This window comes from Eptesicus fuscus, chromosome 8 (genome assembly GCF_027574615.1).
Source record: "Eptesicus fuscus isolate TK198812 chromosome 8, DD_ASM_mEF_20220401, whole genome shotgun sequence".
In the NCBI taxonomy this organism is placed as follows: Eukaryota; Metazoa; Chordata; class Mammalia; order Chiroptera; family Vespertilionidae; genus Eptesicus; species Eptesicus fuscus.
The window spans coordinates 21,660,775-21,677,732 of record NC_072480.1 but is presented as its reverse complement, the minus strand read 5'-3'; the positions used below and the strand labels follow the sequence as shown (position 1 = coordinate 21,677,732).

General features: G+C 44.7%; 1 protein-coding gene and 1 long non-coding RNA gene across 2 annotated transcripts in view; one reads left to right on the top strand and one right to left on the bottom strand.

Moving 5' to 3' along the window:
* The window catches only part of LOC129149943 (uncharacterized), a 39,228-nt gene extending 23,888 nt beyond the window's left edge, over positions 1-15,340 (top strand). Inside the window, exons 2-3 of the long non-coding RNA XR_008556734.1 lie at positions 12,818-12,928; positions 14,956-15,340. This is a non-coding gene — a long non-coding RNA (uncharacterized LOC129149943). The remainder of the gene's footprint in view (positions 1-12,817; positions 12,929-14,955) is intronic.
* Positions 1-16,958, bottom strand: part of VWA8 (von Willebrand factor A domain containing 8) — a 402,578-nt gene that overhangs the window by 22,697 nt on the left and 362,923 nt on the right. The window lies entirely within an intron of this gene.

The window sequence follows — 16,958 nt, the reverse complement described above, 5'->3', positions numbered from 1 at the left end:
TCCAAACTTCATCTTTCTGTCCTAACATCCACACTCAAAAGAAAGCACAAAACATCTAGGACCCAGCAGACATTTCATTATCTGGAGTTTTGGGGATCCTGACACCTCCTCACCAGCTGTGCCAGCTGCTCAGCAATTCATACTGTTTTCCAAATCAGGGTAGAGCCAGATCTAAGAAATATTAAGAACAATTATACTAGAAACACTTAGGGCATTAGAATTTTTAAAATAGTTCATTATTATGATTATTTTTTCTACACCCAAGGATATGCTCACTGATTTTAGAGCGAGAAGAAGGGGGGCAGAGAGAGAGGGAGAGAGAGAGAGACAGAGAGAGAGAGAGAGAGAGAGAGAGAGAGAGAGAGACAGAGAGAGAGAGAGAGAGAGAGAGAGAGAGAGATCTGTGAGAGAGAAACATTGATCAATTGCCTCCTATATGTGTATGCACTCCAAGGGGGTATCCAACTGGACACCTAGGTATGTGCCCTGACCCGGAATTGAACCTGCATCCTTTTGGTGTACAGGATGGCGCTCCAACAACTGAGCCACCCGGCAGGGGCTGAGTTCATTATTTTTATCAAGAGATGAATGCTTATAGTATAGATACATATTTTTGAAGAGTACCTAAAAATATTAGTAAGCATATGGACTTAAGTAAAACTATAGAAACAAATGACCACATTACCATAAGAAAAGTGATACAATTACTAAATGTCATATCTAAGAAAGCATTCCATGATGCTGTTTTATACTCCTAAGATTTAAATTTAAGACTGCCAAAGAATACCACAATTGCATGCTTTATGCCAATCAGAAAGGAGTATTATCTAAATGTAATTGTTAAGTGGATATCCTGTAAATATGCTTATAGAGATCCTACTGTAATAAAGCAATCAGGAGTAATTATGGTTTGCTATTTTGGATATTCCTATATTTGGCTAAACTAACCTAGTGCATTTATCATTTACCAGGAGAATTTTTTCTTCAATTCCTTCAGTAGGTTTGCGAGATAGAAATCTCACTGGCCAACCAAGTTCACTTTCAAAGCTAATTTATCATGAGGCGGCTCTTCAAGACTCTAAAGGGAACAAATATAAACTCTTTATGAGATGTTTACAAAATCCTGCCTTACTGATACCCATTCCAGATCAGTGTGGAGACTGAAGGCACACAACAGGTCGTGCATCTTCGGGACGCAGAGGGGAAATGGCAGGGGAGGTGAAGAGCGAGTCATGTCCCAGTGAAGGTCTGTGAGACAACTAGCCAACAGCACTGCACAATTCTTCTTTTGGTGTCTGCTAACAATTAGCCAAACTGATAAAATGGGGTCCTTTTTAGGGGCCCTACTATTGCCCTTGGTAAGGAGGTTACAAATTATAAAATACTTACTTTCCCCTTAGACTATTGTTTGTTTGCCATCTCAGGATCCACCATCATGTAAAAAACCTAAAGATTTTAGGGCCTAATTTTCTTATGCTGATGTTGCTTCTTTTGCTATATGTTATTATCATCCCTAAGGCATTCTTTAGCTAAAGGCTCTGTTTCCATTATGTATGCCAATAAAAGAACGTAGTAAAATCTGGGCTGAGAGTAAGGGAAGGGATGTGCTTTTTCCAATATATCTGCTACCTCTTTCTTATTCTTTTTTTTTGGTCAACTTTTTCAATTTAAGTATACCATACTTGTAATAAAGTACATAAATCTTGAGTACAGAGCTCAATGAACTTTAAATGTGAACACACCCTGTGCCCACCTGCAGCTCCACAGCCTGCCAGGCCTCTTCTGGCTTCCCTAGGGAAGGCCCTGTTCTGACTTTTATCACCACAGATGAGGCTGGCCTGGTTTTGAACTTCATAAAACGGGAATCATACAACATGTACTCGTTTGTGTCTGGCTTCTTTGGCTCAACATTGCTCCCATGAGAGTCACCTACGTTGTTGTGTGTAGTAGCACTTTATTCTCTTTCAGCGCTATAACATTCAATCCCGTGATTTTGTCACAATTAATTTATCTATTGCACAAACGTGCTACGTCCAGTTTGGGGCTATCATGAATACTGCCACCATGAGTATTCCTGAACATGACTTTAGGAGCAGAAATACGTGTGTATTTCTGTTGGGTGGAAATCCTGGAGACAATCAGTTTTAGTAGATACTCCCAAACAGTTTTCCAAAGTGTTTTTTTTTCTCTTCAATTTACATTCCTGTGAGCAGTATATGAGGATTTTATTTGCTTACATCCTCACCCTCATTTGATATTGACAGCTTCTTTTTTTAAAAAAAAATTAGTCATTCTGGTTGGCATATCATATATTCCCTTCCTTTGTACTTTTATTTATGGATAAATGAATTACTTTGGGTTCTGCTTGTCACTGAGATTTTCAGGAACATGAGCCAGTTTTTCTCTTTGAGAACTGAAGGTATATACTAGTCTTCTGATCCAGAACTATTGGCACAAAGACATTTTTATAATAGTAGCACCATTTGTTCATTTTCAAATATACAATTTGCATATAGCTGAGTTGGCATGGCTCAGTGGTTGAGCATCGACCGGTGAACCAGGAGGTCATGGTTTGCTGGTTCGATTTCCAGTCAGTGCACATGCTCGGGTTGTGGGCTCGATCCCCAGTAGGGTGTATGCAGGAGGCAGCCCATCAATGATCCTCTCTCATCATTGATGTTTCTCTCTCTCTCTCTTCTCTCTCTCTCTCCCATCCTCTCTGAAATTAAAAAAAAGATAACATGCATATAATTATGAGCAGATAACTTATTATCTATCATGTAGCCAGCCCACCAAAACTTGGAAACTCCAAACAGGAAGAGCCTGTCAGAATGAATGCTCCTGAAGGTAATGAGCTAGAGGGGGAGCTCTTTAAAAGTTCACTGAGGACTGGGATAGAAATATTTTTTAATTTGGACTGTGTGTTTTATGGGATGCATTAAAATACTTCTTTAAAAAATAAGTTCTGTAAATACATAGTTTTACTTATAACAAAGGGCCCAACATGTTACTGTATATTCTTATTACATGAAGTATTCTCACAAATATGTCCATTTTGTGTTATATAATAAGTTCATACTAATGAGAATTTTTATATATAAAGGTAGGTGGAGGGAGGTAGGAGAAGGTAAAAGGGGGATAAAAATTGATGGAAGGAGACTTGACTTTGGGTGGTGAACTCAATACAGTGTAGAGATGATGTGTTATAGAATTGTACCCCTTAAACTTATGTAATATTATTAACCAGTCACCCCAATAAATTCAATAAAAAGATAAAAATAATAAAAGAACACTTAGGCTAATTGAAATGCTCATAGGATGATGTGTACTAGTTAATTCATTTTTCTGGTAAATAACTGGTTAACCAGAAAGTACACACACACACACACACACACACACACACACACACACACCCATGAACACATCTGTAGTAGTGAGGACATTAGGGGGAATAAATTAGATAAAAACCAATTAGTGACACTAGTCCTTGTGATTTCAGCACTGAAAGTTTTCTGATTAATCTTAAGTCTTCATCAAGTCTTCCTTTACCTATATACTCTACAAGCAAGCCATTTTTCTATTATTCTTTCAGAATTTATTTAATGAAGAGATTAGAAAGACTTAAATAGCAATTTTTGCAGAAATCATATACATTCTACAGAATAAAGCATGTGATCATCAATAAAAACCTGTTGGGTAGCCCTAGCCAGTTTGGCTCAGTGGATAGAGTGTGGGCCTATGGACTGAAGGGTCCCAGGTTCGATTCCGGTCAAGGGCACATGCCTGGGTTGGGGGCTCAATCCCCAGTTGGGGGCGTGCAGGAAGCAGCCAATCAATGATTCTCTCTCATCATTGATGTTTCTATCTCTTGTTCCCTCTCCCTTCCTCTCTGAAATCAATACAAATATATATTGAAAAAATCAAAGACCCTTCCTCATTAAGCAAATGTTTAAATTAAAAAAAACAACAACACCCCCAAAAACCTGTTGGATAGATAAATAAATGTAAATAGATGTCTGAGGATACCTGGGAGCAAAGATTCTTTTATTAAGCATTAGCTCCCATTAGTTTAACATTTCTCCATGTTCAACCAATGTATAATTTTTATGCTTTTATCATTCTACTAGAGGCCCAGTGCACAAAATTCATGCACGGGTGTGGGGGGGTGTCCCTCAGTCCAGCCTGCAACCTCTCCAATCTGGGACATCCCTCTCACAATCTAGGACTGCTGGCTCCCAACTGCTTGCCTGCCTGCCTTCCTGATTGCCCCTAACTGCTTCTGCCTGCCAGCCTGATCACCCCCTAACCACTCCCCTGCCAGCCTGATTGACACCTAACTGCTCCTTTTCCAATCTGGGACCCCTCGAGGGATGTCAGGCGATGGGGCTGATTAAGGGAAGGCACTAGCCCCATTACTCCGCTGCTGCAGCCACTGAGCCACTGCAGTCGCCAAGGTGTTTTCATCAACACGGACTCTAGTCCCTTCACTGTGAAAAAATGACAACTTTCTTTAGGCATTTTAAAGATGTATCTTTCATAGGATATGACATTTCTTTCTTTCTTTTTTTTTTCTTTATCCTCACCTGAGGATATGTTTCCATTGATTTTTAGAGAGTGTGGAAGGGAGAGGGAGAGACAGAGATAAACATCAGTGTGAGAGGGACACTTTGATTGGTTGCCTCCTGCATGAGCCCTGACCTGGGCCCCGGCCAGTGAGGAGCCTGTAACCTAGGTACATGTCCTTGATCAGAATCGAACCCAGACCCTGCGATCAGCAGGCCGAGGCTCTATCCACTGAGCCAAACCGACTAGGGCAGGATATGACATTTCTTAGCCCCTCCAGTAGCGGACCTTTGTTTTTTCCTCCAGGAGTGTGGTGAAAAAACCCTAGATCACCTTCTTGGATTCTTATAACCCAAGTTACCAAGAACACTGCAAGTGGTGGCCTACAGGGAGCTTAGCCAATGAGCTGTCAGAAAAGGTATTTACTCTCAAACTGGTTTGGCTCAGTGGATAGACCGTGGGCCTGCAGACTGAAGGGTACAGGTTTGATTCCTGTTAAGGGCATGTATCTTGGTTGGAGGCACATCCCCAGTGGGGAGTGTGTAGGAGGCAGCTAATGGATGTTTCTCTCTCATTGATATTTCCGATTGTCTATCCCTCTCCCCTCTTCTCTGTAAAAAAAATCAATAAAATATATATTTTTTAAAAGGTGTTTCCTCTGCAGCTCATGCAGCCCCTGTGTTGTGTCCACTGGGCTAGGGGTGTGTCCCTGCCACCCGGTGGTGGCCGCTGCTGTCTCCACACATCCCAGAGGCCGGCAGCCATCCCCATGTCAAGGGCACCGGGCTGGGGGCATGGACACGAACCGCTGCTTGGTGCCGGAGCATTCATAAGCGGCTATGGCCACGCGAGGATGTTCCTGCCTCACCCCCAGCCGCTTGGCGCCTGCACCCATAGGCTCAGAGCGTTCTGGGACTCCTGCTGCTCAGGGCCTAAGCACGGGCCTACAGGCTAGGAGCGGCCTGGGTCCGGAGGATGTTCCAGGGATCCAGGCCGCTCAGCGCCTGCATATGCAAATTAACTGCCATCTTTGTTGGGTTAATTTGCATACTCGCGCTGATTGGCTGGTGGGTATAGCAGAGTGATGGTTAATTTGCATGTTTCTCTTTTATTAGATAGGATTCTATATCATTAGAATAGAAATGATAAGCTGGATTAAGGCACATGTTTGTACAATATTTATAAAATAACAAGGTATAAATCAGTGGAGGCAATAAAAATTTTTCATTGTGGTTCTCAATATTTTGACATAGTAAAAATATTTACTAAATACCTGTTAGGTTGCAAACTGCTCTAAATGGTGAATAGTACTACCAAAAAAAGAAGATATAGGTCTTCCTGTTTTAAAGATTTCCCTGTTTCTTGAAGTAACATCTCATTGCAAGGGAGAAGTGATTCATGTATTTAACAAAGATAATTCTTGTTAAAAGAATTTGTACTCTTGGATGCTGATGTGGAATTAAACTATTACTTTGAGTGACAATTTATTATTTTATAATTAGTTTTTATGAACAAAGACAATTTCATGTCTTTCCTTCAAGAATTAAGTCTTTTGTGCTTCAAAGAAGCTGGATCTACACCCACCAGTGTGTATACGTAATAGGCTTTTAGATTTAACAGTTCAAAACTGAGGCCTGGCTCCCACTCACCATGCTCTCCCCAAGTTCTCCTTATCTCGGTAAAGGGCAACAGGCAAACTCCATTCCTTCAGCTGCTCAGGCCACATACCTAGGAGTCCTCTTTGACTCCTCCTTCTCTCACATCTCACACCTAGTCCCCTGTGAACCCTTTTAACTTCCGGCAGTATCTGACCATCTCTTCCCATCACCATGCCTGTCCCTAGCCCAACCATCGCTTTCTCTCACATGGACCACTTCGATAGCTCCTAACAGGTCCCCCTGCTTCAACTCTGCACCCCTGACATTCTCCTTTCCGCAAAATAATCAGAGGAATATTTATAAAAACATGTTGTATGTGTAAGAAATACATTTGAAACTACCGCATGATTGTTTTTAAAAAGCCTGATTGAGCTTTTATTTCTGTAATTACTTTTAAGAATGAAAGAGTATTTGTCTCTTTCATCAATAACATAAATTACCATGCTTTTTGCTTCCTTTTGTTTCTCCTCTATATCAATTTCTTTTAAAAATATATATTTTTATTGATTTCAGGGTGGAAGGAAGAGGGATAGAGAGATAGAAACATCAATGATGAGAGAGAATCATTGATCGGCTGCCTCCTGCATGCCCCACACTGGGGATTAAGCCCACAACCTGGGGACATGCCCTGACCCAGAATTGAACTCTGACCTCCTCGTTCATAGGTTGATGCTTAACCACTGAGCCATGCTGGCCAGGCTATATCAACTTCTTGATTTTTGTTTAATTTTTGAGATAATATGACAATTTAGGCCCTGCTTTTTATTATTAAAGTCACTATATTTTAAATTGTGTACTTTTAAAAAACAATATTCTTAATATTTGAGTTTTCTTTAAGCCCTGGCTGGGTAACTCATTTGGTTAGAGCCTCATCTCAATACACCAAGGCTGTGGGTTTGATCCCCAGTCAGGGCACATGCAAGAAGCAACCAATGAATGCATAAATAAGTGGAACAACGAATCTCTCTCTCCCTCTCTTTCTCTCAAAGCAATAAAAACACACACACATATTTATCACAATTATTTAGACCTGATTCTATTTTGTGTTTAATGTTTCCAATGCTCACTGCTAATCCTTTTATAACACAAGTTTCCCATTCTTAAGGAATTTTGATTCCTCTCTTAATTGACTGGAATATTTATACATATGTGCATATATGTATGTGTGCACATGTCTATATACATATTTAGTTCAAAGTATTTTCAAAAGGGGTACTTAAGTGACATACATTTTAAATCTCTGAATATGTGAAAATGTCTTTCTGTCACCTTTGTACTTTGGCTGAGTATAGAATTCTTGGGTCACAATTCCTCTCTTCCACCCCCAAACTCCCAAATCCTGTAGATGGTGTTTCACTAGCTTCTGGCATTCAATGTTTCAGGGAAAACTAATGTAAGATTATTTTTCTTTCTGTGATAGCTTGTTTTCTTGCCTGTTTGTATGTTGTTGTTGTTGTTGTTGTTTTTTAAAATATTTTCTTTGTTTTGAAATGTTAAAATTCCAGGAAGTTGTGGCAAGGTACTTATGTCTTTTCATTAATTTGCCTGCTACTCAGTAAAGTTCTTTGACCCATAGACTCAGGCCTGTCTTCAGCCCAGTACAGTTTTCTTTGGTTATGATTTTGATTATTGTAATGTGTCCTTTTGGGGAATATCATTGGTCCACTCAGCATCCATTTACTGAGCACTGAGCACTTACCGTGTGCCAAGTACTGTTCTACTTACTGCGGAGGCTCACGGCTCTGTATGTTAACTCTCTGTTCTGTTTTGATTGATCAGCTTTCTTATGGCTTTTACCTCTTTATCTTTCCACAATCTGGAACAACAATTCAAGTTTTCCATTCATGTTAGTACATAGATTTAAGACTGAATTAAACGGATGAGGCCTCGTGCACCTAGGCCCGGGTGAGCCCAAGTGGCCCTGGGTCTGGGAGAGGCCAAGCGCCCCTGGGTCCGGGTGAGACCATGTGTCCCTGGTCCGGGTGAGGCCTCGTGCACCAGGCCCGGGTGAGCCCAAGTGGCCCTGGGTCTGGGAGAGGCCAAGCGTCCCTGGTCCGGGTGAGACCATGCGTCCCTGGATCCGGATGAGGCCTAGTGCACCTAGGCCCGGGTGAGCCCAAGTGGCCCTGGGTTGGGGAGAGGCCAAGCATCCCTGGGTCCGGGTGAGACCATGTGTCCCTGGATCCGGGTGAGGCCTCGTGCACCTAGGCCCGGGTGAGGCCACGTGCCCCTGGGTCTGGGAGAGGCCAAGCATCCCTGGGTCCGGGTGAGACCATGTGTCCCTGGATCCGGGTGAGGCCTCGTGCACCTAGGCCCGGGTGAGCCCAAGTGGCCCTGGGTCTGGGAGAGGCCAAGCGTCCCTGGGTCCGGGTGAGACCATGTGTCCCAGGATCCGGGTGAGGCCTCGTGCACCTAGGCCCGGGTGAGCCCAAGTGGCCCTGGGTCTGGGAGAGGCCAAGCGTCCCTGGGTCCGGGTGAGACCATGCGTCCCTGGATCCGGATGAGGCCTCGTGCACCTAGGCCCGGGTGAGCCCAAGAGGCCCTGGGTCTGGGAGAGGCCAAGCGTCCCTGGGTCCGGGTGAGACCATGTGTCCCTGGATCCGGATGAGGTCTTGTGCACCTAGGCCCGGGTTAGCCCAAGTGGCCCTGGGTCTGGGAGAGGCCAAGCGTCCCTGGGTCCGGGTGAGACCATGCGTCCCTGGATCCGGATGAGGCCTCGTGCGCCTAGGCCCGGGTGAGCCCAAGAGGCCCTGGGTCTGGGAGAGGCCAAGCGTCCCTGGGTCCGGGTGAGACCATGTGTCCCTGGATCCGGATGAGGCCTCGTGCACCTAGGCCCGGGTGAGCCCAAGTGGCCCTGGGTCTGGGAGAGGCCAAGCGTCCCTGGGTCCGGGTGAGACCATGTGTCCCTGGATCCGGGTGAGGCCTCGTGCACCTAGGCCCGGGTGAGCCCAAGTGGCCCTGGGTCTGGGAGAGGCCAAGCGTCCCTGGGTCCGGGTGAGACCATGTGTCCCTGGATCCGGGTGAGGCCTCGTGCACCTAGGCCCGGGTGAGCCCAAGTGGCCCTGGGTCTGGGAGAGGCCAAGCGTCCCTGGGTCCGGGTGAGACCATGTGTCCCTGGATCCGGGTGAGGCCTCGTGCTCCTAGGCCCGGGTGAGCCCAAGTGGCCCTGGGTCTGGGAGAGGCCAAGCGTCCCTGGGTCCGGGTGAGACCATGTGTCCCTGGATCCGGGTGAGGCCTCGTGCACCTAGGCCCGGGTGAGCCCAAGTGGCCCTGGGTCTGGGAGAGGCCAAGCATCCCTGGGTCCGGGTGAGACCATGTGTCCCAGGATCCGGGTGAGGCCTCATGCACCTAGGCCCGGGTGAGCCCAAGTGGCCCTGGGTCTGGGAGAGGCCAAGCGTCCCTGGGTCCGGGTGAGACCATGTGTCCCTGGATCCGGATGAGGCCTCGTGCACCTAGGCCCGGGTGAGCCCAAGTGGCCCTGGGTCTGGGAGAGGCCAAGCGTCCCTGGGTCCGGGTGAGACCATGTGTCCCTGGATCCGGGTGAGGCCTCGTGCTCCTAGGCCCGGGTGAGCCCAAGTGGCCCTGGGTCTGGGAGAGGCCAAGCGTCCCTGGGTCCGGGTGAGACCATGTGTCCCTGGATCCGGATGAGGCCTCGTGCACCTAGGCCCGGGTGAGCCCAAGAGGCCCTGGGTCTGGGAGAGGCCAAGCGTCCCTGGGTCCGGGTGAGACCATGTGTCCCTGGATCCGGATGAGGCCTCGTGCACCTAGGCCCGGGTGAGCCCAAGTGGCCCTGGGTCTGGGAGTGGCCAAACGTTCCTGGGTCTGGGTGTGACCATGTGTCCCTGGATCCGAGTGAGGCCTCGTGAACCTAGGCCCGGGTGAGGCCACGTGCCCCTGGGTCTGGGAGAGGCCAAGCGTCCCTGGGTCCGGGTGAGACCATGCGTCCCTGGATCCGGATGAGGCCTCGTGCACCTAGGCCCGGGTGAGCCCAAGTGGCCCTGGGTCTGGGAGAGGCCAAGCGTCCCTGGGTCCGGGAGAGACCATGTGTCCCTGGATCCAGGTGAGGCCTTGTGCAACTAAGCCCGGGTGAGGCCACGAGCCCCTGGGTCTGGGAGAGGCCAAGTGTCCTGGGGTACGGGTGAAGCCAGATCCTGGGTCCGGGTGAGGCCGTGCGCCCCTGGATCCATCCGGGTGAGGCTGGGTCCCAGGCCCGGGTGAGACCACGCGCCCCTTGGATATGGGTGAGGCCACGTGCCCCTTAGTCCAGGTGACGCCGTGCCCCTGGGATCGGCCAAGACCAAACCAGAGGGAGTCAGACCTCCATTACCACCATTTGTCCACCATCCAGAGCTGAGGGGTCAGTGCTGACATGTACACATAAGGAACTACTGGACATCGAAATTGGGTCTCAAAAGAACTGTTGGTCCAGGGGGAAGCTCGCTACAGATTGATTCATTTGCCTGTCAGCATAAATATTATTGCTCGTCTCACATTCAGTTCTTATTAGTATATATCTAGTGACATTTGATCTCGTTCATCTAGAGGAAATGATGAACAACATAGACTGAGGAACAAGAACAGAACCAGAAGCAAGGAGGCATCGATCGGACTATCGGGCCTCAGAGGGAGGATACGGGAGGGTAGGGGGAGGGTGGGGGGAGGGGGAGAGTTCAACCAAAGGACCTGTATGCATGCATATAAGCCTATCCAACGGTTAAGTTCAACAGGGGATTGGGGCATGCGTGGGGAGAGGGGTGGGATGGGAATGGGGGGATGAGGACAAATATGTGACACCTTAATCAATAAAGAAATTAAAAAAAAAAAAAAAAAAAAAAAAAAAAAAAAAAAAGACTGAATTGATCTGTTCTTTCTACGTTTAATGTAGATTTCAGTTTTGGCATTGCATTTTTAGTTTCCTTATAACATTTCCTTATTATATTCATCTCCTTTATTACTTCTGCTGGCTTCTTAGCCAAATCCTTTTAAACCCATGTCTTATTTCTCATACTTCAAGATTCTTTGAATTTTGAGAACACAAAGCAGATGTTTTCTAAAAATCTGGTGTTTTCTGAAGAGATATTCTAGCCCAGCAGCATCTTCTTCCTCTCCATCTTGAATGCTTCCTAGTCCGCCTCCCTGCAGAATGACTTCACGGATCCCATCTTACTTCATTTTCTGGTGTTCTTATTCTTGAATGATGAGACGGCTGCACAGAACTATTCAGGAACAGATTAGATACATTCTCCTTGGTTGCATGTACTCGCCACTTTGTTAGAATTCTCCTTGAAGATTTTAAACTGATGTTAGCAGTTGAACTAAATCTACACCATTAGCTCAGGCCTCGGCGGGGAAGGAGCTCGAACTGTGGAGCAGCACCGAGTGAGAACCCCATCTCCACATCGTTTCTAACTTGTGTGGTGAGGCCACTGCAGTGGGCCATTTGGCATTTGTCTGAGCTAGTCGTCCAGCCAGGTGTAAATTGAGGCTGGTCTGGCCCTTTCCCAGTGTTATTCCCCTGCCAGCTTTCTGCTTGTCATAGCCACTGCATAAAACCTAGACCCAGCCGCCCGACTCCCAAGGCTGCAGCTTTCAGTGCTGCTGCTTGGCAGTCACGACACGGAGGTCGAGTGACCTGCTTCTCACCAGCTCCAGGCTTTCTCCTGACTCCCTGCCTCTCCAAGTCAGGGATGTTAATGTGATCCCATTGGTCTCCTGCCCTAACTCGCTGGTAATGCTATTTCTGAGGAAGGTTTCAAGCTGTCTTTGTTGCTATCATTCTTATGGGGCTCATCACATTATATTTAGTGAAAGTTCTTCAAAGCTTCTTATACGTCACTGGTACTCTTCCTTAATTTCTTCTATCATATGGGTTTTTCACAGTTTACAGCTTTTTACTGTTTTAATAATTTTAATGGTCATCCAACAAAGATGGAATTAGATGCCTTTATACAGATGCTCAAACAGCCTGGAAGCCGGGACTATATTTCTAGCCTGCCCTCAGCTGAAGTTGTCCTCTCGTGGCCACTGATGCCATGTGCTGAGCGATGAGCCATTCACGTGCTAAGGAGACACTGGACTTTCACTGCTTTCTCGAGATGCAGGTGTTCCCAGACGTGGTTGTCTTCACCTTTGCTCTCTCTTGGCTTTGTACTCTCACCTTCGTCAACATATCCCTCTTGACTTTGGCTGTTCCTTTATACAGATGACCGTACACATACAGACATCGATGGGGAGTCACCTTCTCTCTAGTCTTCTCTCCCATTACCCACTACGCCCCCACGCCCATCCCAAAACTCTAGTCACTTGGACAGTTGTCCCTTCTCCAAGCAGCCTTATTTAAGTCTGAGTCCTCTGCTTACAGGCTTCTTTTATCTAGACCAGAGCCATCTACACTGCCTTTGGTGTGTGAACATTTGTTACTGGTCCATGATGAAATAAGTAACAGAAATTGACAGTAAGTATTTAGAAACTTGCATGACAATTTGACAACGTAATTTAGTTTGTTGAATCTGATATTAAATAATATGGGCTTGTATTTTGTATGTTATTTTTATATCATTTTTTCAGTAATTCATTTCTGTTTTATTTTATAAAAGTATTCATCCATGATCAATTGAAAAAAATTCTGGCCACCTCTTTATCCTTAGAAGAGTTATCACTGAAACCAAGCTCATCCTTCATGGTCCAGCTCAAATGACACGTCCTTTGTGAGTTTCTCCCTAACTGTCCAGCTTAGAAATTACTTGTTCACATGTCTACTTAACCATAGCACTTTGTTTAAAACCTTTCTGTGGTACTTACCATATTGTGTCTTCTATTAGCTACACACGTGATTTCTTCCCTAGTTCAGTTTGTCAGAGGCAAGAACCATTAGGCAAAGTATTCAGTAAGTGTCTATAAGATGAGACATGGTTATTGGAGACTAAATAAAGAAATGGGGAAATACTTTCCATTCCTACATATTAGCAAAGTGAGTACTCAGAATAAGGTCGAAGTTCCTTGCCTGGCACCCACACTGGATGGCATTCTGCTCACACGCGAGATGGGGCATCAGCTCACACCTGAGACCACAGTGTCATACCTTTGCCTATGCTGTGTCCACTATTGGGGCACTGTTTCCACCCTCTTATTAGTACTCATGTGCCCTTCAAGACTCAATTCATGTATCCTTTCCTTCAAAATCTATCCTAGCTTCCCTTTCCTCTGGACTTGCACTGCATTCTATGCATCCCTCTACCTGGACACCTACCATATTAAACAAATACTCTGTCTAGGTGCCCATCTTCCCCACCCCTCGAGACTATAACCTTCTAGGTCAGGGATAATACCTTACTAATCTTCGTGCCCTCAGGCCCATGCACAGTGTATGTCACATGTCAGTGTTCAAAAACACCTTTTATCTGAACACAAGCTCATTTTGAAGCACAAAAGGAAAAGCAAGACACATAATTGTTGGTTCCTGGCGCTATCATGCTAGCCAAAGCAATCAGAGGAAGGATAATTTAGTTTAGCCTGAGAATGAAATTACTGACTATAGGTCAGAAAAACATTGAAAAGACGATACGGCTTTTTGTAGGAATGGATATTTTGTTAGGGAATGCTGGAATTAAGACATTTAGATTCTGAATCAAGTATAATAAATTATTATAGACTCTACTATTCTAATGAGAAAATTCTTGCTGCTGATTCATAAAAGGTCCAATAACCAAGCCTCTGATATTCCATAGAGAGTCCAGTCAAGAAGCAAAGGAAGGCCACTGGTGAGAGCTTTCTTAATTGAGAATGACATACTGCAACAGAGGCAGTGTTGAAGCAGATGGTCACTGGGTGGAACAACATTTCCTGTTCCACAAATCTCAGCCCAGCCCCCGGTCACTGCGTGGGCCTGAAGCTGTGCTTTGGAAAGTCATCTCCAGTGATGATTTGCTAGTGACTGGCCAGACTTTGTACTGGTCACCAAGGAAACAACCTTGGTTACTGGGATTACAGCAACCCCAAACAGCTGGAAGTGATTAGTCAATCAGAGACACACAGACTGGCAGAAGATGGCAAAAATGGGACCAAGTCAAAACCTTCTCATTTTAGTTACAATCTAAAGATTCATATTCCAGATGAGGCCCTGTCTGTTCTGGTCAGTACTGTGTTTTTAACAAATACTATCTTTCTAAATTGAGGCCTGGATGGCCTACCTGAGAATAACACCTCTGTGGATTAAAAATAAAAACACTTGAAGTGGCTGTGTTGGCATCTGGATAACGATGCAAAATGTCTTATGAGTGTATGCAAGAACTACACATTTTACAGAATTGTAGGGTTGGAAGATAACAGAGACCTAGCAGATAAAAGGGACCTGAGCTTTGGGCTCAGACACTTGCTTCACTAGCCATGTCTTTCTAATCCTCAACTCCCTCATTATAAAGTGGGAACAAAGTATCTATATTTCATAAGACTGTGAGAATTGAGATGACTATATGTTTCAGTTTCCTTATCTATCAAATGTAGAAAATAACCATTACCGGTTATTGTAAGGATTAACTAGCACAATGAATGTAAAGTACCTGACTGGGTGCTGCCTGGCAGTCCATGCTAATGAATACTAGGGAGAATAATGAGCGTTATGACGAAGCTAATTCTGTAGAGAATGCTATATGCTAGGCACTGTTTGAAATGGTTTACACGCATCTTCTGAGTACATCTTCCTAATTGCCCTATTCTTGTCATTCCCATTTTACAGAACCCAGGCTATCCGGCTCCAAAGCTGGCACTATTAGCAACAAAGTGATGATGATGGTGATGGTGATGATGGTGATGATGATGGAAGAGAGGTTGAAGATGATGCTGATATGTGAGGACTGGCACATGGTAACTGCTCAATAAATGCTTAGTATTATTAAAACGCTCACTGATTTGTAAAGATTTCTAGAGACAGAAGTTCTACATCCATCTTAGGTACTCTTTCAAGAATTAAATCACTTTTATTCCCTTTCTTATATATTAAACTCTTTCTTGCTATTATTGAAGCCTATGTTCTCTTTCTCAGATTTCTAGGAAAGAAGGGAATAAAAACCTTCCTGAAATAGTTAACTCTATTTCAGAATATTCAGGAAGCTATTAACCCCAATCCCTTTACATATTTTTTATCAGTGCCAGTTTCTTGTTTGCTATCTATTTAATCTTATTGGTTGCTTTTCCTTGAGTCCATTCCAGTTTTCTTTCATCTCTCTGTTTGAAAGCAGAACTGGACACTGTTTTCTCACACGGTCTCATCCCTGTATGTTTAGCGAAAGCCCTTCCTGATTGCTCACTCTCCTTCTGCTATAGGAAGTCACAGTGTTAGGTCTGACTTCTCTTCCTGTGGCTGATCTTGTAAATGTAATCACCTATTTAAAAGCGTTGATCTGGGGATGATGTTTGTAAAAGTAACTGTACCATGGTACCCAATAAATGCCAATCTAGTCATTTACGAATACCAGATGAGGATTCTGATTCCCTCAATTAAAAATGTATTCTTGCCCTAGCCGGTTTGGCTCAGTGGATAGAGCGTCGGCCTGTGGATTGAAGGGCCCCAGGTTCGATTCCGGCCAAGGGCACATGCCTGGGTTGCGGGCTCGATCCCCAGAAGGGGGCGTGTAGAAGGCAGCTGATCAATGATTCTCATCATTTATGTTCCTATCTCTCTATCCCTCTCCCTTCCTCTCTAAAATCAATAAAAAATATTAAAAAAATAAAAAATGTATTCTTGCATCCCTTTCTAATACTGTGAATCCTCTAATGACCCATTTGTCCACAGGGTAAAACCCAATGTAACTTGCCTGTTCTCACAGCATTCAGGGCTATTCACGATCTGGTCCCCACGACTTCACCAGCCTTCTCCCCTGCCATTGCCTCCCACCCAACACACCTTAGTCACTCTGAACAACCTGCACTCGCACACACTGTGCCTTGTCTGGAATGTTCCGACTCTCAAGCACTTGGGAAATTCCTTAGCATCTTTCAAGAGTGAGCTGAAGCATGACATTCTCTGCGAAGCCTTTCCTCATTCATCCCACAGCATTGTGCGCATACTTCTCTACAGAATTTAGGAAGATGTTTGCTTGTTTGTCTTCTTTAAGTTCCTTCTTTGAAGGCAGGGCCTACATTTTGTTTTTCTAACCCTAATGCCTGTTGTGCATGAAGAACTTAAGAAATGAATGAATGAACCACATTCATTCTTCAGTCTTAGAACAAGCACCATGCCCCATTACCCTCATCATTTTGGCTCTTATTCACCTATTGTCTTGCCCTGGTGCTCAGAGCCCACCTAGCAGTTGCCCTCAAGCCCAGAGCAATAAGCCCTTGTCACGTAAGTGACTATAGAAGAAAATTCAACCATTCGATTGTATACATAGTTCATGTTTTCACACAGTTTATACAAAACCTTATGCTGTTTTATCCTCAATAATTGTATGCATATGGTTGTTTTTTTTAAAAGAGAAAATGTCTTAATTCTTACAGTCCCCAGAGTTTGAATTTAGGAATTTAGTTAATTATGAAGATCTTTCCTCTTCCTTTCCTCTTGGAAATGATAGAATTTTTCCTAATCTCCTGATGCAGTTTAGATCTTTTAAAAACTGAGGCTTTCCCAGGGTTTTGAGTTAAGATGGTGGATTAATATTGCATCAGAGAACTTCGAAACCCCAATACTTAGCAAATAATAAAAAAATACACGCTCCCCACAAAGAACAATTACAAACAAGA